The sequence below is a fragment of the Dryobates pubescens genome, chromosome 21, assembly GCF_014839835.1.
Source record: "Dryobates pubescens isolate bDryPub1 chromosome 21, bDryPub1.pri, whole genome shotgun sequence".
NCBI classification, from domain to species: Eukaryota; Metazoa; Chordata; class Aves; order Piciformes; family Picidae; genus Dryobates; species Dryobates pubescens.
Genome location: NC_071632.1, coordinates 12,078,558 through 12,101,538, shown reverse-complemented (window position 1 = coordinate 12,101,538; position 22,981 = coordinate 12,078,558).

Sequence of the window (22,981 nt, the reverse complement as noted above, 5' to 3'; positions counted from 1 at the left end):
GTTATCCAAAGTAATTACAGTTTATGTATTGCCGGACATAAGGGATAAGGGTTGGCTAAGTGAACCAGGAGTTCTTTATAGACATATCCACAGGTCTAAACAGTATGAGGCTTGGTGAGAAATATCTCTTCAGAGGAGTGGTACACAATCAACACATAACTGTTCAGGTAAACCAAACACTAAGCATTGCTCCTGGCTCTGTGAGCTTTCTAATAGCTGAGGACTATTTCAGGTAAGCTTCAGGCTGCAGCTAAGCAGAGATTTCTCTTGGGAGCAGTAAATCTTACCCCAAACATGTCCCATCCCTCAAGTGTATCCCACAGTCACTGATTCCTGCATTGTGTAGGTTCACTTGTTTGTGCCACTGCTTGGAGAATGAAGTCAGGGAGGTGAACTGGGTTAGAATTAACCTGGGAGTGGGAAGATTATTTCTCTAAACCGGTTGCCTGAGCAGCTGTGTACTTGGAGCACTCAAGAATGGAGGTGAGGGGGAGAATGAAAAAGGATGGTGGGAAAATCCTGCCCCCTCCCAGCGGGGTGTGTGGTCTTCTCTGAGCTGTGGGATTTGCAAATGGTTTGCCTCTGTGTTGATTTCTAATGTATAGTTTCATTTTCTCTTGGGGGAATAGTGAAACTCATGCTAACTACAAAGGAAAGTGCAAGTGCATGGAGAAACCCACAGCTCGCAGTAACTGGTGAAATTAGGGAGCCACAGGTGCCTTTTCTCTCAGCCTGCAACCCTGAGACCAACCCCACCACCATGCTCCTCTGCAGGGCTTCTTGGTGTGAGTGGCCTACAATGGGTTTGGAGATCATCTGAAGATGTGCTCAGCCCCTTATTCTGTTTGTGAAAGAAGATTTTGTTTAGGTCATGCCTTTGAAACAATGTGGGAGGAGAGAGAGAAGTCAAAACTCTTTTTTTCCTCATTTTCTTGTAGCTGCTGCTTCTTTGCACCCCCTGCTCTGCCCTCAGGTCACCCATGCCTCCTGCAAGAAAGAGGTTTTGCTTGCTGCCTGGTTTCTGCAGATTTCTTAACTCCTAAATTCAGGCTCTTGTTTTATTTAATCCTGAAAACATGTCAGTGGATAGAAGAGACTGGGAGGAGCAATTGGAAGATGTAGAAATAAGGGTTTTCCTGCCTGGGGGTTAAAAGAGCTTCCCTGTTAATCCAAATGGGAGTTTGAGGGAAACTGCACTAGAAGTACAAAGCCAGGTCTTCCCTCTATGGGGTGGAGAGGGAGGGGGAGGGAGGGAGGCCCTTGGCCAAGTGCTGGTCCCTTTGTTGGGATGTTGGGGAAAAAAATATGTTGCTCTTCTGGCTAAATAGGGAAGAAGCAGCTGGGGAAAAGGCACTGGAGGTGTGACCCCTGCAGCAGCTGGGGAGGCCAAACAGGTCAGTTGGGAAAGGCTGGGGTGTTGGGAGCTGCATGGTGCCATGTGTGGCCAAAACTGGGAAGGTTTGTATGGCTGGAAGCTTTACTAGCTGTTTCCAAGGCAGACCCAGACACCATGGGCAAAGACTTTGCTTCCTGCACTTTGCTTTACATCCCATGCCCAGGGAGAAGGGACTTTGCCAGTTCCCAGGAAAGGAGCACTATTTGGAGCCTAAGCATTCTTTTCCTTATGGGAAAGGCCCAAAAAGGTCCTCTTCTAAAACTGTCCCCATCCAAAGCTAGTCATTTGAGCAAAGGGAAAACAAGTCCTTTATAAACAGTGCGTGCTGGCCAGACTCAGCAACACCCACGAAAATCTGTCTGGACCTTGGGAGTGGCTCATTACAGTGTCGTGGGCACACTCGTGCTGCTTCTGGCTGGCCACCAGAAATAGCCCTGCCGACTGATACTGGGGCGCGATGACTCAGTGGGGAGGAGGTGAGCTGCTCTGACAGCCTGAGCCTTTGCTCACCTGTGTCCCACACCTCCCACACGAGACAGCACCATGTGCCACCTGAGTAGCGGGATGACACGGCCGTGGGATCAGTCTGAGCGTGTTCAGAGGGAGGAGAGCTGGGGATGCTCCAGAGTGAGGTGTGCAAGAGAAAATGGCTGCACACAGCTGATCCTTGTCAAAGCTGCATGCAATAGCAGCATCATGCTCACCCATAAGTCTGGTTTCAAGTGTGAACCAGTAGGAGCCAGTTTCAGAGGAAGGATGCATCTATTGCATCCATGAACAGAGGAACAATGCCCCCTTTGCAGACTGTGACAGTAAGCATGTTTTGGCCAGTATGAAGAAGTCAAATAGACAGTGGTGTTTGAGAAGTTTAAAATCCCTCCTGGTGCTGATAGCAAATCATGTGCTGAAGCAGCACACAGCCGAAGAAGGGCAAGGAATGGAGAAGAGACACAGGACACAGCGATGTGGTTCTGAGGGACATGGTTTAGCACCAGATTTGGAGGACTTAGACAATGGTTGGACTTGATTCCCCCAGGGAATACTGGGGGAAGCTGGCACCGTGTCTTTGGCTCTGCACTGGGTCACTAGCCACTTGGAGGTGGCCTGACTGTCACTATTGGCACAGGTTGAGCTATTTGGAGATCTTTGGTTCTTTTGCCCACGGAACTTCCTCCATGGTGCCTGCAGATGGTGGGGGCCAGCTGCTGCCCTGGGTAGGGCAGGACCATGGACATACCTCAGCAATGACAGCAGTGCAGTAGCACTGTGCTCCCATCTCCAGGTACTGACGCCCCTGGGCCCCTGGGAGCATCCACCAGGTGAGATCTTGCTAGGGCAATGGGGCTGGGCACTGTGAGGATCATGGCTGCACTTTCTGACATAAAAACATGACCATGCCAGGGCACTAGGGATTCCAGCAAAGGCTCCCACTTAAGAATGTGTTTCAAAACTGGTCTGAAAAGCCTGTGTTGATGTCTGGTCTCTCTGGCTTCCTGCTTGTCCTGCAGACCTGCTGTGGAGGGGCACACATGCTGCATCCATGTGGACTCGAGTAAAGGTGGTTTTGAAAGAACAGAACACCAAGTTCACTGTCTCAGACTATAAGCCAAATGCCATTTTCATGTACACACTGGGTTATTTCCAGGGAAAACTGAACCATTTTCCCCATAAGAAAAGAGCTTTTCAAGCAAGCAAGAAATGCCCTTTGAATTTAAGTTGGCTCTTCCCAAGAAATAGGAAAACATCTTTGGCTGCAACACAACAATAATTCATCTTGCCAGAAGAGCAACATAGCAGGAAAGGAAAATGACACAAATAATGTTAAAAATGCTCAGGAAGGTCTGGCTCCCTTTCTGCACCATTTTGTGCAACTGCTACCTCACATAGGCTGTATTTTCCAGCCTTGCAGCAAGACTCCAGAACTAACTTTTCTTCTCTTAGCCTTCCCTGTAGAGCTCATGAATAAGTGCAGATTTGATAAGAAGTCAGAAATTATCTGGAAGGAGGAGGCCTCAAGGTGTGTCTCCGAGACTGTATGTCTTAAAGAGAGGCGTGGTATTTCCTTCTGCACCCCATGAAATTTGTAAACAGGGCCAGAAGCATTCTTTCATGATTAAGGGGGGTGACTTCCAGTGCTAATATCTCAGATGGATGCTTGGGCAGAGTTGAACACTCAGACTCTTGCAGCACACGCGCCCATCAGCAAGTGTCCCTGCGCACCTCCTGTTCTGCCACACCAAAGGACAGGAGGGGCCACCCAGAAACCCCTTCCATAAGCAGGTCTTGGGAAAGAACCACTTTTTGTGCATGCCACCAGACCATATATTAGGACACATGGGAGATGAAACCAGCACGGCAGGAAGAAGATGGTCAGCAATAGAGAGACCTTTCATCCCTCAGGTGCCTGGGCAAAGAAATATGGTGCTCCTTGCAAATGTCAGCTAACTCCAGATGTTTTCAGCTGGAATTTGCCTTCTCTTAGACTTTAATGTTTTGCATGCCCAGCCTTCAAATTTCAGTAGATACTGTTCTTCTAGGTTTTGCAATGGCAGTGGTTACAGTATCTCATTGTACCTTTATAATAATAAAAAAGTGGGTTTAGTGCACTGGATAGCACTGCTTTGTGAAAAGGCATCCTGGCAGTATCAAGCTTCTCTCAGGAGCAGTTAGTTCCAGAAGCCATGAAGACAGATCCCCTTCTCCAAACTGATACTGTCGGTGTTGTATTTGCAAATGTTGTCTCAGGCAACATGACCTCTGCCCCTGAAAGATTAAGAAATGAGGCAGAGGTTAGACATCAGAGAAACATGTCCAACTATTAAATGTGGGCCTGTTGAGGATGACTCATCTTTGTAACACTCCCTGCTGGGTGCTGCTCTCCCAAGTCCCGTGAGGCTCTGACTCTGGCTGGAGTCAGGCACTCGCAGCAGCATAACAGTTCCAGACCAGAGTTTTGAAAAGATGAGCAACCAGCTGGGTGCATAGGAATGCATGCACGATTTCAAGCCTAATTGATAAGGTCTTAAGTGTGCACATTGATATTTTTACATATACAGGGATATATTTTCAAAGCATGAATGGGACAACACAAATAACTGAGCGGGACTTTCCACTCTACCCTGTGTGGAGCACTCATGAAAAAGCAAACCTTGTCTCTCTTCAGTGTCTGCCTGCACCCTCAACTCTGTCTGGCATCCCAGAGCAATGAGACCCTTCTTATTCCTCTGTTTGCTTACCTTGCTTCCTACTCCTGCAAGATCTCAGGAATGGCTTTTATAATTTCCACCTCCTCATGACAGCGTCTTCTGCTCCCAGTCCATGCAGCTCTCCTAGTTTATCCTTTGTGCCTGGGAGAAACTACAGAAGGAAGCCTTGTTACCTCCATCTAGGCAACTTTTGATGTGCTGCAGGACACCATCCTTCTATGCTTCTCCCCTGCCTGACTCAGTCATCTCCTGTCCCCTCTCCTCTGTGGTCATGGGTGAGAGACTGCAAGGGCCTCTGTGCCCTTCTGTGCAGAAAAGTCCATCTAGAGTTGTGGTATGAGTTACTCTCCTCCCTCCTGCCAGTCTCTGCAAGGGAAGGTTTTACTGGGAGAGGAGCCAAGCAGAAAGCCTGGAGGGGTACAAGCCTTCAGCAGAAGACAACAGTTGGCATAGCTGCGCTGTTACCAAAACATGCTGATGAGCAGAGGTGGCCTGTACACTGTGCTTGCTCTGAGCCAGCACACTGGCAGTGCCAGGCTGGCTCAGATGTCAGGTACTTTGGGAAGCCACACATGTTGTGGGAACAGGTCCTATGCTACCTACCAACTGGTGCTGAGCATGGCAGCGTGTCTCCTGCTGCAGCACTGGTGTGCTGCTGTAACACAGAGCAGAAAGATGAAAGATTATTTCCACTTTTGCCCCAATGTCAGTGCCTCCACCTCATCTCCTCTCAGGACACAGGACAATACATCCAAAGCCATGCCACTGCCAACTTGTGAGTCAAAGCCATAGGGTGATGCATGCACCAAAGGAGCCCCAGGAATGCAGAAGCTGACCAGAGGCATGGGATGTAGTCTGCCCCTGCTCATGTACCTTGTGCATTTCTCCACAACATGCATACAGGTTTCTCTGTGCTTTGCAACATCTCTTCCAGGCCTTTAACTAGCACCTACCTGCCTGTTTTGCAGGACAACAGCTAGCAGCTTGGTCTGACGTGTTTCTGAGTTTGCATCTACCCAGATCTCACTCAGTCTCTATGGAGCTATCTAGCCAGTGAAAGAGGAAAGCTGCCTGCACTCAGCAAGCCTGCCTTTGCCTCAGTCCCAGCAGCTGAGCTGCCTCCTGTCACTAAAACACTTGAGCTCTGAGCTATTCATTTATGGCAGGACCCTTATAATGATCTCCACCTCCTCCTTGGCAGCTGGTAGCATAGTCCCAGGCATGCACATCACAAACTCCATATGGTGAATGCGTGTCCTATGTCTGCTGGGACAACAGGCAGTCACATATATTTAAGGAGCTATGTTGCTGCTAGTGATGAACTTCACATAGCTTTCCATCCCAGAGTTATTCACAACCTCCACAAGTCCCACGGACTCACTGCTGGTGCGTAGCTGACTCCTGGTGTCATGCCACTGACTGTACAGGCACGCTGCCAGGGACAGAAAGTCTGCCTGCATTTGTCCCAGTTGGTAAATTGTTTCTCAGCCATGTGCACTGGAACACTCAGCTTACTTCCCTGCTGTTGAGAGCCAAACACAGTATAATGTTTATTTATTTGTGCTTGAATCTTGTCTCACCTTTCAGAGGGTGTGGGAAGGGAAGGCTCATGTCTGGAGAGCAGTGTGTCCACACGCCCCGTGTGAGGCAGTGCTCACAGCCACCTCACCCCTGGAGAAGAAAGCTGTGGTCCCTGGGACACAGGGAGGGAACACAGCTCTCCCAGTTCAGGCTGGGCATTTTGGCAGTGGCATGTTCTCTGTCTTGAGCCTTCCACCACCGTTCTTCCCCACCCCTGAGGTGCTCTCCACAGTGAATTTTTGGGAACTCCCTGCAGGGCTGGTGGAGATACCCCAGGAATCAGCCCTTGCTGCAGAGCAGCTCAGGCAGAAGAGAAAGCTCCAGTGTGGGGCAAAAGGAACAGAGCAGACACGTGAGAGAGAGGAAATGGTTCAGAAACATTTAAACTGAAAGGGATATTTGTCATCTTGTCTAACTTTTTGCATAATGCAAGCTAAAGGACTCCCTGAAGAAACTCCCCCAGCTGCTCTGCCCTGCCCTTCTTCCTAGGAGGGATGGCAAGTGGTGGATGAAGTACTTCAGAAATAGGAAAAGACCCAAATGCCACAGCTGAGTGATACCAGCTGTGAAAATTGACGTCATGGGCAGGAGCTACATGAATTTCTGCTGCAAGTGCAAGAGTGAGCATCACTGCTGAACAGGGCCAGGCAACGTGTGCACTGTGAGCACCTCTGGGCTGGGGCATCTGCAGCAGACGGACCTCCTCCTATTTCTGCTGGCAGCAGTCAGAAGTGCTACATTGGAAGGACACAGGAATTGGCTACTGTCTCTGGCCCACCCCATGTCCCCAGTGTGGTGGTAGCCAAATCCCTGCCTATGCCTTCATTTATCTCATTCCCTGTCTTCATGCCTTTGCAATTCCACACCCACATCACTCTCATCCTTCTCCTACACAGACCCATGAGCCCCAGGCTTTGCCCCTGCCGCTTGGTGTCCCAGAATGCTTGCTGCCAGGTGACTCACCCCAGGGAGTACCCCTGCCCACCTTTCCTGTGACTCACCTACCCCAGCCTCCAACCCTTGGGCACCAAAAGCCTGTGTGAAGGCAGGAAAGCAGATGCCCCCCCAGCAGGGGGCTGCTTTAATTTTGCTCCCCCTTGGCAACTTTCTTGGAAAAGTCTATCTCGGGTTGATGTTTCCTTATGCACAAGATCGGCACAGAAATGAGCCGGCAGTGGGGAAAGTTTACCTTCAACCCCACTTTTAGACTTTACCTGCATGCACAGAAATGCTCTGTTTCTGTTCCAACCTTTCTGTACTCTGGGGTAGGGTTAGTTTTAGCCAGGGTTAGTTTTATTTTCAGCTCTTCTAGCTTGGGGATTTCCTGAAAGGTTAAAGGAGGAAGGTATCCAGAGGCAGATCCTAAAAGGGATACAGGAACTGAAGCACAGCACCTGATCAGATGATGCAAACCCCTGACTATGTCTAAAGTCTGTCTATTTATTTATTCTTTATAGCCTGACTTCCCTAGAAACTGAAGGGAAACTAGAACTAAGGAGAAATTAAGAGGATGTAGTAACAACACTGTCAGGGAAGACATCTGTAGCATTGCCCTAGCTTTTGTAACACCCCCGGGGCACTGCTGCATCACAAAGCAGACCTTGCACAAAAGAAGAAGACTTCCTGTGGTGATTTCTTTCTCCTCTTCATTTAACCGATACTTTGCTGCTTGTTTTGATGTCCTCTGACTGATTCTGTGACAGCTCTCACTTTCCCCTTGCACCCTAAGATGTCCAAGGCACAATTCTGGCTGCTCAGTCATTTTCCCCCATCTTCTACAGGCTCCTTCTCACACCTGAAAGCCTTACCCAGCTACTAACACACAATGTCACACACTGACTCAACACCTCGGTGCACCGTGTCCATGATGAAAAAAACCTACTGATCACCAATACTGTGACTGTTTGCCCCTCTCTGGAGACTGCTACCACAATGGAAATTTGACCTTAAGAATTTTATAGCAGATTCCTAACACTGCCCTGCTAACAATTCTCAATGACCAATTCAACAAACTGATTTTTACACAGATCAGAATTGGTTTCTTTCCCATTCCCAAAGTGAAGAAACCTTTCCTTCTCCTGCCTATTCTCTTTCTTATTCACTGTCGATCCTACAACCCCGGGTGACTGTTATCTGCTGTTCCTTCAGCTGTTATCTGCTGTTATCTCTATATCAGCTGATTTAATGTCTTTCACTGGAGGATCAAGATACTCCTCCATTTTATTTTCTGAGCTGCCTGCATTTATGTGCAATCCTCTTGATCTTTTTTTGGTTCTTTCTTGTCTAGCATCACCCTCTTTCTTAGCAGAAATAGGCACAATTCTCTCACTTGCTGCAATGTTTCCTTAACAACTGCCCTTGTCAGCATGACTACTTCCTTTTCCCTTGATGCAGAATCTCCTTCTTGTACCTCTTACTCTATCTTACTGGTATCTTCCTGTGTAATAAGAATATGCACAGCAAACAAAACCTTTTCAGTAGTTGACACCTGGAGCTGAATGGGAAGTTGTTCTCATGATAACTCATAGGCTGTAAGAACAATTCCCTTCAAAGTTTTCCTTGGTTTCCTTTAAACCTTGAAGTATCTTTTAGGATCAGCTGGGTCAGATCGAGCTCCCAAAGTTTAGTCTTTCAGCTACATAGATTTCATGCTGTGAATGTCTTGCTAAGGTCTCACATCCTTAATTTGTCCTTATAGCACAAAGTCTTGAAGCATCTTTATTTTCATTGTGCAGTCAGGGATTTGAGATCCTTTTCTGTGGCCAGAAAACTCCACTGGACATCACCTAAATCTTCACTGTAAGAATCTTCCATTGCCTGCTGTAGCTGTGCAATACTGTAGCAGTATGAATTCATACTATTCCAGTATGAATTGCTCACAGTCATTTGGTCTAACAAAGGAAAACAGGAAAACCCAGAGGCTTTCACTGCTCTTGAATGATCCTTGCAGTTTCAAATCTTGGTGTCAGCACTCCTGGCAAACGTGTTTGCTCTACAGAGAAAATTGTCATCCTCCATTGTAAGAAGGGTAGAATAGAATAGAATAGAATTAATCAGGTTAAAAGTGACCTTTGAGATCATCGAGTCCAACCTATCATCCAACACCATCTAATCAACTAAACCATGGCACCAAGCAACCCATCCAGTCTCTTCCTAAACACCTCCAGTGATGGTGACTCCACTACCTCCCTGGGCAGCCCCTTCCAATGGCCAATCACTGTTTCTACAAAGAACTTCTTCCTAACATCCAGCCTGACCCCCACCCCGGTGCAGCTTGAGACTGTGTCCTCTTGTTCTGGTGCTGGTTGCCTGGGAGAAGAGACCAGCCCCCACCTGGCTACAACCTCCCTTCAGGTAGTTGTAGACAGCAAAAAGGTCACCCCTGAGCCTCCTCTTCCCCAGGCTAAGCAACCCCAGCTCCCTCAGCCTCTCCTCACAGGGCTTGTGCTCCAAACCCCTCACCAGCTTTGCTGTGCTTCTCTGGACAGGTAGATAAACAGATCTGTATCTCATTTCTCCATCCTAACCTCTTCTTCTTTGGTTTCTGGGCCCAGGCTGTCTCTATTATTACATGGTAGCATTGTACACAGTGCTGGTTAAAAGAAGCTTGAATTACAACACTTCTCATGATAACTTGGTGACTGAAGAAATCAGTGGTCACAGCAAGACCTGGTTCTCCTGACACATCCTTGGTCCATAGTAGGAGGACAGTTGTGAAAGGTGGGTGAACTGCTGAAGCATGGCTGGACCTCAGATAGACAGAATCCAGCATCATCCTCAGCTCTGCACCTCCCTGGATGACTGACAATGTATCTCTACCAAAGAGTGACTATGAAAAGTTACTACCCACATCAAGAGATGACCACTGGCCAAAGGAAAATGGGAAGAAATGTCACCTGCTTCAGGGAATAACCATCCCAGAAACACTTGAGCTTGAGCGAGTAAGGTAAGGACTCACGTTTAGAAAATCTATTGTTTCTCAGGTCTGTCTTTGTCAAAATTAAACATTTACAGTTATTTTAAGAATTTCAGATAAGAATTTTGACTGAGCAGCAAAACTTTATTCCTCATACACATTTTCTGCTAGGAAAAACTGGAACTGAGCTGTGGATACTGGTACCGGGTACATATTTCAGCGGGAGGAGAAAGAATTTGGCTGGTTCACAGGGATAGGCAAGTGTTAAAATTTGGTTTTCCTTTAGCTAAGCACAAACCAAACTGTCTCACAGTGCCCCTGTTCTGTTTCCAAAACTTCCTCGCTTTGCTTGCCCCTAAAAATACCCTGAGAATGGCTCTTCTTGGTGCTTTTGACTTCTGCTTTCAGTAGTGACTGGAAACCTGAAGCTCCAGCACACACGAAAACAGTGGTAATGGGAGAAAGAGAATGACGTTTGCTGCTTTGAACTACCAACAGAAAAACAGGCTAAAACTTCCCACATCAGTCTGAGTTTTCAGTGGAGTCTGAAGGGAGGAGACTGGTGTGACTGCAGTTATTCCTGATAGGGTGAGGGCCAAGGTATCTTGCCCCACCCTGGCTGAGGACATCCATGTAGGTGAAGGGATTAAATGGATCACCATACAAAATTGATTCAGTCACTGAGATTGACTACAAATGGCCAAAACACAGCTTTGTAGCTTGTGGGAATTTCCTTTCCTCCCTCCTCCCCCTCCCACCCCCCCTTTCTTTTTTTCAGGTACATGTGAGCTTCAGGTAGGAATTACCCCCTCCAGGACCTTGCCTTGGCACAAGGACAGGGGCATTTGATCCTAAGCTCCTTGTTTTGGCAGAGAACTGCTTGCTAACTCAGCCTGAGAACTGTCAGGGTAAGCAGGGATTTCTGAGTGGTTTGCACTGTTAGGAGAGAAGTAGGTGGTGCAACCCTGACCTTTCCTCAGACAACTTTCTAGAACCATGGGGAAGCCTTTGGCTTCCATCTCCTCAACATTCCCCCCACCAATGGCTCCTCACAATATCAGGCCATGCCTCCTCCTTCTTTCCTTCTGGGTTGCTCCTGCCTTTTGGCTCCCATTACCAGTGTAAGCAGTATGTCAGGAAGGATGCAATATGGTTTCATCCTCTTTCCATTACACCACCTTGGAAACACAGAAACATGCTTTAAACTGCTCCTGTGATGTTCCAGGATTTCCAATACACTTAACCACACCACAGTTAGAAGCTTGGTGGGTGCTAACACACTTGAATTGCCAAAAGAAAAGCAAAAGAGTACCAGAAAACCCCCCAAAATTCTCAAGCATTCTGAGAGCCATCTGGCTTATGAACAGCCATGGAGGATTTCCACTTGTGGGGAAACCCGGAGCAACTATTGGGCTGTGAGCTGTGGGCACTAGCCTTACCCAAAGTTGTGCTGATACCAACCTGGTAATAACGATGGCACATGCCAGGGTGTCTGTCCCAGTTCAGCAGATGCTCACCAAAGCAATTCCCCAGGGTGTTGCCGGGCAGTGTCCTACCTACTACGCCTGGCAGGGGTTGACCAGTGCTTGCAGGGTGCAATGAATCTTCTCTGCCAGCAAAACTTCTCTGCTGCCAGCTCCACCAAAAGACTCTTATTCCTGAAAATGACCCAGCCACGATTGAAAGAGTGTCTGAATGGCTGCAGTGGGGGTGAAACTCTCTCCTCTGCTGCAAGCTCCCAGGAAGCTCCTGCTCCTGATGCCTCAGTGCACATCAGCACTTTCCTGGTCACAAACACACTGAGATGAAATCTTGGAAGGCTGTGCAGGTAGACCCTCTGCTCTGTAGCTGAGTTAGTAGTTAGCAAAATGCTGTCATCTAGACCATGAGCTCTTCTTTCTATCCATCTTACAGGGTCCAATTTCATCCAGGCTGGTACTAACACAACATTTCAGCTCTTTCCTGCTCTCTCTGGCTGACATTTTTGAGCATCAAGTGGGCTTCCAGTGAAGTGCTACCAAAGTCAGCCTCGTTACTCCTGGTGCTGCGAGCAGTTTTGGGGCGTTAAAGCCTGAGCCACATCCCCCAGCCTTCTGCACATCCTAAGAAACGCCAATTCGGTTTGAAAAACGTCTATCGCCATCTAGTGATGTCCCTGCTAGAGCCCGGTTTTCGAGAGCTGCGAGGCTGGGACCGGCGACACTCATCCCGTGGAGCCCAGGGGGGGACAGAAGAGAGCCAGAACAGCTGAAAGCAGGATTATTGCAGCTGCCTTCCCTCCTGGGCAGGCAGGTTGGGATTGCATTGCACCAGCTCCTGGCTTTCTTCTGGGAATGCCACGTGTCCCAAATGATGAAGGACACAGAACTGCTGGAGCACATCCAGAGGAAGCCACGAAGATGATCAGAAGGATGGAGCACCTCTCCTGTGGGGACAGGCTGAGGGATTGGGGGCTGTTCAGACCAGGAAGACCTTAGTGCAGCCTTCCAGTACCTGAAAGGGCCTGGGAAGGTACTGGGAAACTGGGTACAAGGAAACTGGGAAGGCACTTTTTATAAGGGCTTGTAGTGACAGGGTGAGGGAGGATGGCTTTAAGCTGGAAGAGGGTAGAGTTAAACTGAATATTAGGAAGAAAGTTTTTACAGTGAGGGTGGTGAGACACAAGCTGCTCAGGGAGGTTGTGGATGCCCCCTCCTTGGAACTGTTCAAGGTTAGGTTGGTTGGATGGAGCCTCGAGCAACCCAGTCTAGTAGAAAGTATCCCTGCCCATGGCAGGGTGTGTGTGGAACTAGATATCTTTAAGGCCCCTTCCAATCCAAACCATTCTATGAATCTATGAAATGTGGCTGAGGGCCCAGGTGTTATGTGCTACCAGTGGGTACGGTGCCTGGGCCCTGCAGACACTGCCTGTCACCTCGTCACTCTTTGTTCTGCTGGCAGCCAGTGTTCAGCTATGAAGGGACAGGATTTTAGCAGTGCTCAGTTTAAATCCCCAAGCACAGTGAGATGTCTCTTGTGTTTTACAGGTTAAATTAGGAATATAAATATCCTGGTAATTTGGTGTTGCAAGCATTTTATAGGCAGTCCAGCTTTACTGCCTCAAAATATAGGACAAGCCTTCAAAGTTGCAAGAGTGAATGTGACACAGAGGGGAAACATGAGCCATAGAGCACGTAAGCGCCCTCTGTGCAGACAGAAACTCATTAAGCTGTTCATTAGAACATGGCACACATGGGACAATTCACCAGTGATGAAAATTTAAACACACTGTCACTGAATTTTCTTAAACAGAAAACTTTAAAGAGGTGACCCAAGATATGTGTGCAGTAAGAGCAGGAAGATTCAGATTCACAAGATGAAAGAGAAAATACATACAAACAAATGTTTTTAAAAGAGCATTGCTAGCTCATTGGCTCTGTCCCCCCATGCAGCAGCCATGGGCTGCCACCTCACCTGGTGTGATTCACACTAGTGGAGTCACAAAAGCATGGTCCTGTTGCAAAGCTGGAACAAAGCTCTTTGCCCTGTCCCACGTACTTGGTCCCATCCCCACACATAGTATGTCTCCCTTGCACTCATGTCTGGGACTAGATCTGACTTTAAATCTATCTCATACTACAGTAAATTTGGGAGCAAGCAGGCAGAGATGAGGAACTGGAGAGCTTTCTGTGGCACTGCTGCTGAGCCTCCAAGCACAGTCCTGCAGTCTCAGTGTGCTGTAAAAAGACACTAACAACTGTGGCTTGCTTTCCTTTCCACTTTAGAGCCCTAGTAATTTCCTCTGAATTCCACTCTTTTTCTGTTCCAGACTCTTCCTTCTTCTTCTTTCCCATGAGGCACTCAAATGCACCTTTGGGCATTCATTTGTGCTCATGGTTGGGTGGCACTGAGATGAGAGGTCTCTAGGAACACTGGGTGCACCCACTCTGAACACATCCATGCTGCTGTGTAAATGCACATCTCTCTGCAGTTCTGCTGATGCACAGCATTTCTGCCTCTCCTTTCAGTTCTTGGTCTCACTTTCATTCAAATTACTTTTCCTCTGCAATAACATCACACAATGTCACCAGGCGTGACTCAGCCCAGGCTGGTTCCCTCTCTGCACAGCACAGGAGGAAGCAGGTGTTTGCTTTTGCAGTCTTGAGATCACACATGATGCAGGCAGAGATCAGGCACTTTTCTAGTGCCTGGAGTCCCTCAGGACTGCACAGGCTTCACCATCAGAGGTTCCACCAATTTGGCTAGAGAGGTCTGTGCTGGCCATTTCACTGTGCACTGGACTGCTGTGGCTTTGCCCACTTTCCAGCTTTCCAGGCTGGGCCCTGCCTGTATATCTGCACCTCTGCCTGCTCCCTACCTTCCTTGTCTTGGTGGGTTCCCACTGCCTCCAATTTTACACCATGTTCAAACTCAGGTTGTTTCTCTTCCACAGCAGTAGCCTGGCTTTCTCCTCTGCAGTCACAGCTCTTCTTGTAGCATGCTTTGCTCTGAGCAGTTTTCTCATCTTACCCAAGGATTTTGTGATTTTACTAAGGTTATTTCCCTGACTCCTGGCTGCTCACAGCTTCTGGTGGAAAGAGATGGATGGATGATACACAAAAAACTCTGGAAGGGTGGAAATAAAAAATACAATCAATGTTTAATGGGTGAGGCTCAGAGGATTGTTATGGGCACTTTACCCCAGAGTTGGAGTTGCTTCTCTTTCCTAATAGTATCAGCACTGAAAAGAACACTTATAGAAACACACTTTGTAACCAAAAGGGAAGTAATGTTTGTTTGTTTTTTCCTTGCCTGGGGAAAATTTGCAAACATTATGTTGAAGCTTTCTTGGACTTTCCAGTGAGGTCACTTGTGGTGGAAGGTTAAACACAAAAACATAAAAGCTGGGACAAAAATAAATAAACTGAGGGAAGTACTCTTTGAAAACAAGGAAAGGTATAAAAAAATACAGAGCTAGGGGAAAAAGAAATTGTTCACCATTACTAAGGCTGAACTGGTTTTATTTATTTGTTGGTTAATCTTGGTCAGAATTTTTAAAGATATTTTGGATTGTCCTTAGCCTGTGCATCGCTTTTAATTAGTATCTTACAAAATGAGTTCACACCCCCCAAAAATGACCAGTGATGCAGGGAACTTCCAGTGCGTTGCAAGCCAGCAGTGCAGAAGGGTTGTAAGAAGATAACTTCACAGCCAAACCCCAAGACCAATTTATCTGTGAAATCTCTGGCTGAGATTAATGTGGACTGTCATTGTTTTGCCCAAAGAGATTGAAAGTTTGGACATGACGTGTTCATTCTGAAGTAGACATGAAAAAAACCCCTACAGACAAAAACTTATTCAGGATCTCTCCTCCAGCATTTACCAAATAACCTCAAGATATGAGAAAATATCCTTCCCCTGCCAATTAGCTGCTTCTGGAGAACTTGTGATCAGAAATGAATAGTTTTCCAAGTTCTTCTTGAGTATTGAGTCAGCTCTTGTTCATAAGGATGCAGCTAGGCTGTCCCTGGCTCTTCACCTCCTGCCACTGAACAGCAGTCTCATTATTTCTTCTGCTTGCAGAAGGCCTGAGTTGTGCAGGCATCTCACAGGACTGTAGAACTTTCTTGTGCTGTAATATAACTGACTTTTAGAGCATGTGCCCTAGGGAAGGATGGAAAAGGCGAAAAATAGTGCAAGAAGTCAGTCTGACTTTTCTCACCAATGGAACACACCATGGTCTCTGCTCTGCACCTGTCCTGCAGCGGGGCCATGAAGCACAGAGTAAGCCATACATGTGTGGGGGTGAGGAGAGTGGGCAGTACCCAGGGACCCTTCCTGGAGGCCTCTCATCAGAACCCTGATGCAGCCAAGCAGTTCTTCACAGGCAGAGAAGAAGAGGGGAAATGTTGCATTATTTAGGACTTTTGAGTTTTCAAAGACTTCTCCTGTATCTAGTAAGAGGAGCACCAGCTCTCTACTCAAAATTTGTTAGGAAGGAAAAGCAGCCTATGGTGGGTTTTGAGCAAACATGAAGATGTACAAACTCCCAGAAATGGAATTTGCTGAATGCATTGATGTTCTGTAATGGAAGCGTGCCAGTAAGCATAGATTAAGTCAATAGCTGTGCTTAGGGCTCAGATGGAAAGCTAATATGCCCAGAAAGAATCAGAACATAGCCCATCCAGTCATAATCATCAGTGCCCAGCCATATAAACATCACCTTGCTTGCATAGCCAGATAGAGTCTGGCTGCACCACACTGTTAACCTGTTGACATATTAAAGAGGAACTATGGATTTCCCAGAAACTCATATCACTTCCTTGACAACAATACCAGGACTTAACTACATGTGTAACATATCCTGCTATCTCCTGGCTTCATCTGCAGACAGGATCAGGAAAGCCAAGCAGAGCCATTTTCTGCAACCAGCTTTGCTTTTGTTGACAAAGGGTTCCTGTTCCAGGTGAAGAGAAATCATGCAGCAAGCAGAAGATTAGCTGCTTTTTCTCAAAACCCTCTATTCATTTATTAAAAATGCCCAGGAAGTTCCTCCCTGCCTGGCTATAATACAGCTTCCTTCAGCCTGCAAATTAAAAACTGCCCTTTGGCTGCTCTGCTCTGTATACACTACAGTCTTTATTAAATAACTTTTGACTGAAAAGGATCTGGAAAATCAAATAAGAGTTTACAACTAGTTGATAGAGATGGAGGAAACTACATAAAGATAAGGGCTTTCATGTTTCAATAGCAACAACAAGGCCTATAAAAATAATCATCAGTACACAATGTAATTTCCTTGAAGTAGAAACCACTGGTCCTGTCCTCTACAAGCCTGGAACCTGCATCTCAATAAAAGCTATACACAGACCTCTAGCAAAAGCTGTAGCTCACAGTGGTTTCTGATGAAAAGAGACTTCAGTCACTTGCAGCTTTCTGAATTTTTGCATCACTATGAATATTTTTTTGTACCTGTGTTGGTTTGGAGACTTGATGGGGTGCTTGGTGCCCTGGTTTAATTGATTAGGTGGGTTGGATTGGTTGATAGGTTGGACGCGATGATCTTGAAGGTCTCTTCCAACCTGGCTATGCTATGCTATGCTATGCTATTCAACTCTATTCTATTCTATTCTATTCTTAAGGGCCTTTAAGTCTATTATTAGCAGCTGTTTGTAGATGTGGCTCTTAAATCAGTGTGAGTTTTAACAAACTTAACCTTGCTGAATCTTGGTATTTCCTGGGCTTTAGGGAGAAATGATCACCTTTTATTCATAATTTGAGCAGAAATGTTTTACTTCTATTTGAGACCAAATGAAAATCATGCATTTCCCATTAAGGTGTTTTGTTTGGGATTCAGGTGGAGATGATCTGGCACTGGAACGATGAAAGGCACTCTGGTGGTTTCCATGCTGGATCTTGTGGGAAAGGCATATTGACATTTTCTGCATAGGTGAGTTCACCATCTGGACAATCTGTGTTTGGGAACTGGTTTTGCGAGGATGCTTGTGTGTCACTTCTATATACAAGCATTTACAAAACTAAACACTGTTAATTCTTTCATTAAAAACCCTTACAAATCTCAAACTCACTTTATTTTGGAGATACAATAACTTACTCTCTGCTTATCTGATGTATACCAGCAAAAACCTTCCTGTCTTGTGTGAGTATGGAGTGAAACTCCTCAGTTACTGCATTTAAAACACTTAAACTCTCCCCTAAAAAACTTCATACAAGTTTCCTTCCTCTTTAAGTAACAGTACTTCTCTATTTATGTTGTAGCAATACTAAAGTTTGCAAACTGCCCCAAATTCTGCAATAGCTTGGTTGTTGGTTTTTTTTTTTTATACTCTCTAACTCTTGGAGTCAGCAAATATTTATGAAACTGTTCATTAAAAATAGTCCAGTCCTGATGGCTGCGAGATATTTCTGCTGATGTGAAGTTTGCATGCCTCAAGCTGTCAGAGGCTGGGAGATAACCTCATCATTACCATGCTTAGATTAGGAAACTGTGTGATCTCCAAGCTAGTCTCTAGTGCAGGTAGCTCCCCTTTTCCACCTGCATTTTGTTTTCTCTGTATTAGGGATCATTCTCTTCACATTGTGCTTGGGGATTTCTGAACTTTGCTCTGCTCTCACCTGGGAACTCTCTTCCTCCCTGTCTTCATCACTTTTCCAAGTGGTGGTTTTGGAGGGCAGGAGAGCCATTCCCCTGTGGCTCCTGGGTTTAGTCAAGGGGTCTTTCTTGCTGGAGCGAGTTTGGGGGAGGTGCCAGCATGTCTCCTCCAGCAATGGTGCCATGCTGTGGCAGTCAGCGCAGCACTGGAGGCCATTCATCTTGTGAGAGGCACAGCATTAAAGAACCAGATTACATGGAGAAATTTTGGGGGGGTTTGTTCCATTATGTCTGTTTTCATAAATTCATAGAATGCTTTGGATTGGAAGGGACATGTAAAGGTCATCTAGTCCCCCACCTTGCAGTGAACAGAAGCATCTTTAACTGCCCCATTCAACCTGACCTTGAATGTTTCCAGAGATGGGGCATTGACCACTTCTTTGAACAATCTGGGCCAGCATTTCACCACCCTCACTATTTTTTTTTCTCTATACTAGTACAAACCTCCCTTCTTTTAGTCAAAAACCACGACCCCTTGTCGACACAACACACCCTGTTAAAAACATTGTCCTCATCTTCTTATAAACCCCCTTTAAGAACTGAAAAGCCACGCGAAGGTCTCCCCAGAGCCTTCTTTTCGACAAACCGAATAACCCCAACACTCAGAGCAGACGGTCAGTGGTGCCCGTCCATGCTCCCTGCGCTGACCGGGCAGCGGGGTGCGCAGCGTCGTGCAGCCCCGCGGCGGCGGTCGGCAGGTGGCAGCGCAGCCTCGGCTGCGGGAGAGGCTCCGGCCGCCCCCTCGGGTGGGGCGCGGGCAGGCGCTGCCGTGCAGCGGGAAGTGGCAGTGCCGAGCAGGGCCGGACTCTGCTGGGTTCCCTCCATCGGGGTGAGCGCAAGGGCTGGGCAGGAAGGGGATGCACTGAAAACATAGCGTTGGCCACACGGAGGAGTGTTCGGTGTGGTGTCTGTGCGGGACAAGGGCCGTACCAGATAGCCGTTGTGGAGATAGCGCCCCGCACAGACCGACTCTCCTTTTTGTGTGCTGCGTTTGTGTGGCCGGAGACCGGCAGTGTTGGGTGAAAAGCTCACCAGGTGGTTGAGATAGAACGGTCGAATCATGTCAGCTGGACAAGGGCTTTAAGATCATTGAGTACAACCAGTCTCTAATTCCACCAAGTCTGGTGCTAAACCATGCCCCTTAGAACCACATCTCTGCCTCCTTGATTAGATGTGTGAGAGTTACTTAAACTTCATATGCTGGCTGCTTGCTGAGATGTTCTGGGCACACTGGGTTTTTCCCCACCCATGTGAGTCCAAAGGCAATGGGATGTGGTGAGCTGGGGTTCCTTGAAGCTGTCTGCCACAGAAGCTTGCTGGGATGGCCCCCACAATGTTTTCTTGACTGGTTCTGCATCACCTAGGGGTAGGTTTCTTCACTCCTTTCTTCACTCCTTTCTTCTCCCGCACACTTTCTCTCCAAGAAAGTGTCTATGGAGGCTGTGTGAAAGTATTTTCATGCCAAATAATTGGTGCCTTATAGGAAGTACAAAAAGTCGTGTAATGTGCAGCTATGGAATAATGTGACATGAGGCAGTAAGTGCCAGGGATAATGTGATACAAAAACTCCTTTATTTTGTTCATGTTAAAGGTGTAACTTTTCCATTTCATTGAGGTACACAGTTCCAGCATTTCCCTTTTCCTTCCACTATCATCATGTTAATTTCCTGTCTTTCAGCTCCTGCTATCTCAGCATCTCTTCTTGTGAAAGATTGACCAGATGTGAACAAATTAGACTTAGGACTCATTGAACATTTTCAAGCAATTGTCTGTTGGTTTTAAGTGAGCTATAACTACTTGTAGTACACAAGGTTTCCACCTGTGAGTATCACGGCATTTTTATTAGTCTTAGGGCAAAATCCTAAACTCCTTGAACTCAGAGGACACTCTGCCACTAACACAGAGGACTTTGTGCCAGGCTTTATAGGTGCAATTCAGCTCACAGCTGAATGTAGGCATCTTTGTGAGGCAAAGCTCTGCCATGTCCATGCTGCAGAGTAGGAGGCAGATTTAAAGACCATAAGCACCATAAGCATTTTATGACACCACAGTCACTATCGTGTTGTGAAGTGAGTACAGCCAGAGCTGTAGCATGGGCAGGTTGTCAAGCATCAAGTGAAGCAAACAGGTGACTTCATCCCTCTTTCTTGTATCCAGTGGAAGTTCAAGGCCTGCTGTCGTTGTGCCCTGTGAAGGATGTCAACACCTGCCTTTAAAGTGCTGGCATGACTCGCAGACACACAGTGACCGCTGCAGATGGTGGGTTGAAGGCTCAGCTCTGCATAGCGTGGAGGGGCAGTGTCAATCAGCACTGGAAAATTGGCATGGAAGACTTTTCTGACCTGGGGGGATCCAGCTCAGTGGTGTACTTGGTCTGGACAAGTGCAGGTGTCTAGACTTTGTGCTGTGCCTTTAGGAGTTAGAAGAAAAATCTGGCATGTCTTTAAGGGGAGAAAATGACCAAGGCAGAACTGTTCCTTCAACTGAAGGATACGAGAGGAGACACTTTTATAACCATCAGAGTAATCCTAAACAAATCCTGAAACTTTAATGGGAGTCATTTTAGCATATTTCCTGTAATTAGTAATATTTATTTTGATATATGTTCAGAAAGTTTATGTAATATTTTTCATGCATGAGCTACTTTTGGCAAAACCTAGAGATCTTCACATGCATACAAATTTGCTATTATGATTGGCCAGACTTTAATGCATGATTTGTAATAGCAAATATTGTCCATGTGCTTGGAACAGGGGTGTGCCAGGACCGCATTGCCCAGTGCTCTGGCATGGAAATATCTGCTTATTGCAGATGACCTGACCTCAGCTGGCCTCTGTGTGACCACTGTAGAAATCAGCCTGACCTGTGGCTTTGCTATCTACCCAGAAAGTATGGTTTTTCCTAGACTATACAAGATTGCAGCTGTAGGGGCCAGATTCCTCACTTGCAGCTTGTTTCATGCTCCTTGTCTGTTGTTTATTTTTCCCTGTGGCTATGTGAAAGCATTATATTCTGGTTTGGAATATCCTTTGAACCATGTCAAAAAACACTGGCTAAAGATTAGTCTTGCTGTCAATCATGTAATATCAGGGTAATTCTCATCAGATAGAGTAATTCTGGATTATGGTCTGGATGTGAGTCCAGCTGATGTCCACTAGCAAGAGTGATTAATTTCTGCAATTTTAGATAGTGCAGGAAAATTAAAACAACAACAACAAAAAGGAAGCTAGAATTAGGTAAGAAACATTTAGAAAGAGGAGTTGCTGTGTTATCTCCTTGTGTACCCAGGAGAAAGCAGTGTTCTGTCTTAACTAAATGTGAGAACTGCTTTGTATTAAGTGCATACCCTCACAAAATTCAAACTTTTCAGTTTGATTTCCATTTGAAATTACTATTTTTTTAATGTGAGAATGAGCACTGCAATACCTGATCTCCTCAGTCTCCTGGGTTTTCTTCCCCTTCATGTCCCACTCACTCACTTGGGAGGCCTTCTCCTCCCTACCTGGCATATGCAGGCTTTGGTACCTCATTGGCTGCTCTTCGCTCAAGTGATGCTTTTCTGACCTGCACCTATATCAGTGCTGGTTACCTGCTGAAAATTGTGGCTGGCTTGAATGAAAAGATTTTGTGTTTTGTTGGCTGCTGAAGGTCTCAGACATTGCTGCTGAGCCTAGTGAGTGTGCTACTGTGTTAGCCAGTGCCCACACAACGCTGGTCTGTGGGCAGGATGAGGAGCTTGAAGCCCGCACTGACACCACACACTGCCAGCCGGTCTGGTGCTCCTGGGGATGCTCAGTTTGCAACTGGTGGCGCTAAGCTACGCCTGAACTAACTTGTCTCTCTTAGGGCATATCTACACACCAAGCAGACTAAACTGAGTTCAACTCAGAGTAGAAAGTGTGTCGACTTCCAGATGATTCTAAAGCACAGAGGTTCTTCAGAGTCCTGCCTGAACCAAGCTTTGCCTCCGCAGCAGGGTGGCACTAGGGGCAGAGGGGCTGCTTGGCAGAACCAGGCTCCGGGCAGTTGTGTTATTTTCTAGCACCATCTAGTGGGTAAACAGGCCCCTCCTCTGCAGGTCACCTTAGGAAAGGGTTTTCCTCTTAATGCAGGTTTAAACAAACAGCTATAAAAGCTTGCACTTGACCCCTGCTCTTTTTCTATTAATTTCTTACCAGCATAGTTTCACAAAACGATGCACTGATACACGAACAAGCAATCTGTCCTGTCCCCACAGGCACAGGGCTGCTGAAGAGCACCAGAAGATCTCAGTTTATCATCAGCCCTTCAAGGGAACTTGACTGGACAGGCTCTGAAAGAAACTGAACGTTTTTAAAGAAAGAAATACCTTTGACAAAGCTGCTACTGATCTAACTGAAATAGATGGGGCAAGCCAGCTGTAAGCAGATATGAAGCAAAAAAAAAGAAAGCATTAATTTTCTATTATTTATAGCATGGCTGTCGCACAGAGAAAACGTGCCAGGATTTTCTTGGCTGTCATTTCCCCCCCTTGTTTTGAAACATGCAAGTAGTACACAGAAAGCAGATAAAGCTGAGCTGGCAGGAATATAGGAAAAGAAACAGTGAACAGGCTGCCTTGAGCTCCTGAGCATCCCTGTCACTGAAACTGGGTTTTCAGGTAGGGTTCAAGACAAACAACCTCTAATCTAAGCTTTAAAACACCTTTTGCAGTCAGGATGTGGAGGAGAAGCCAGCCAACAGGCAGCTTT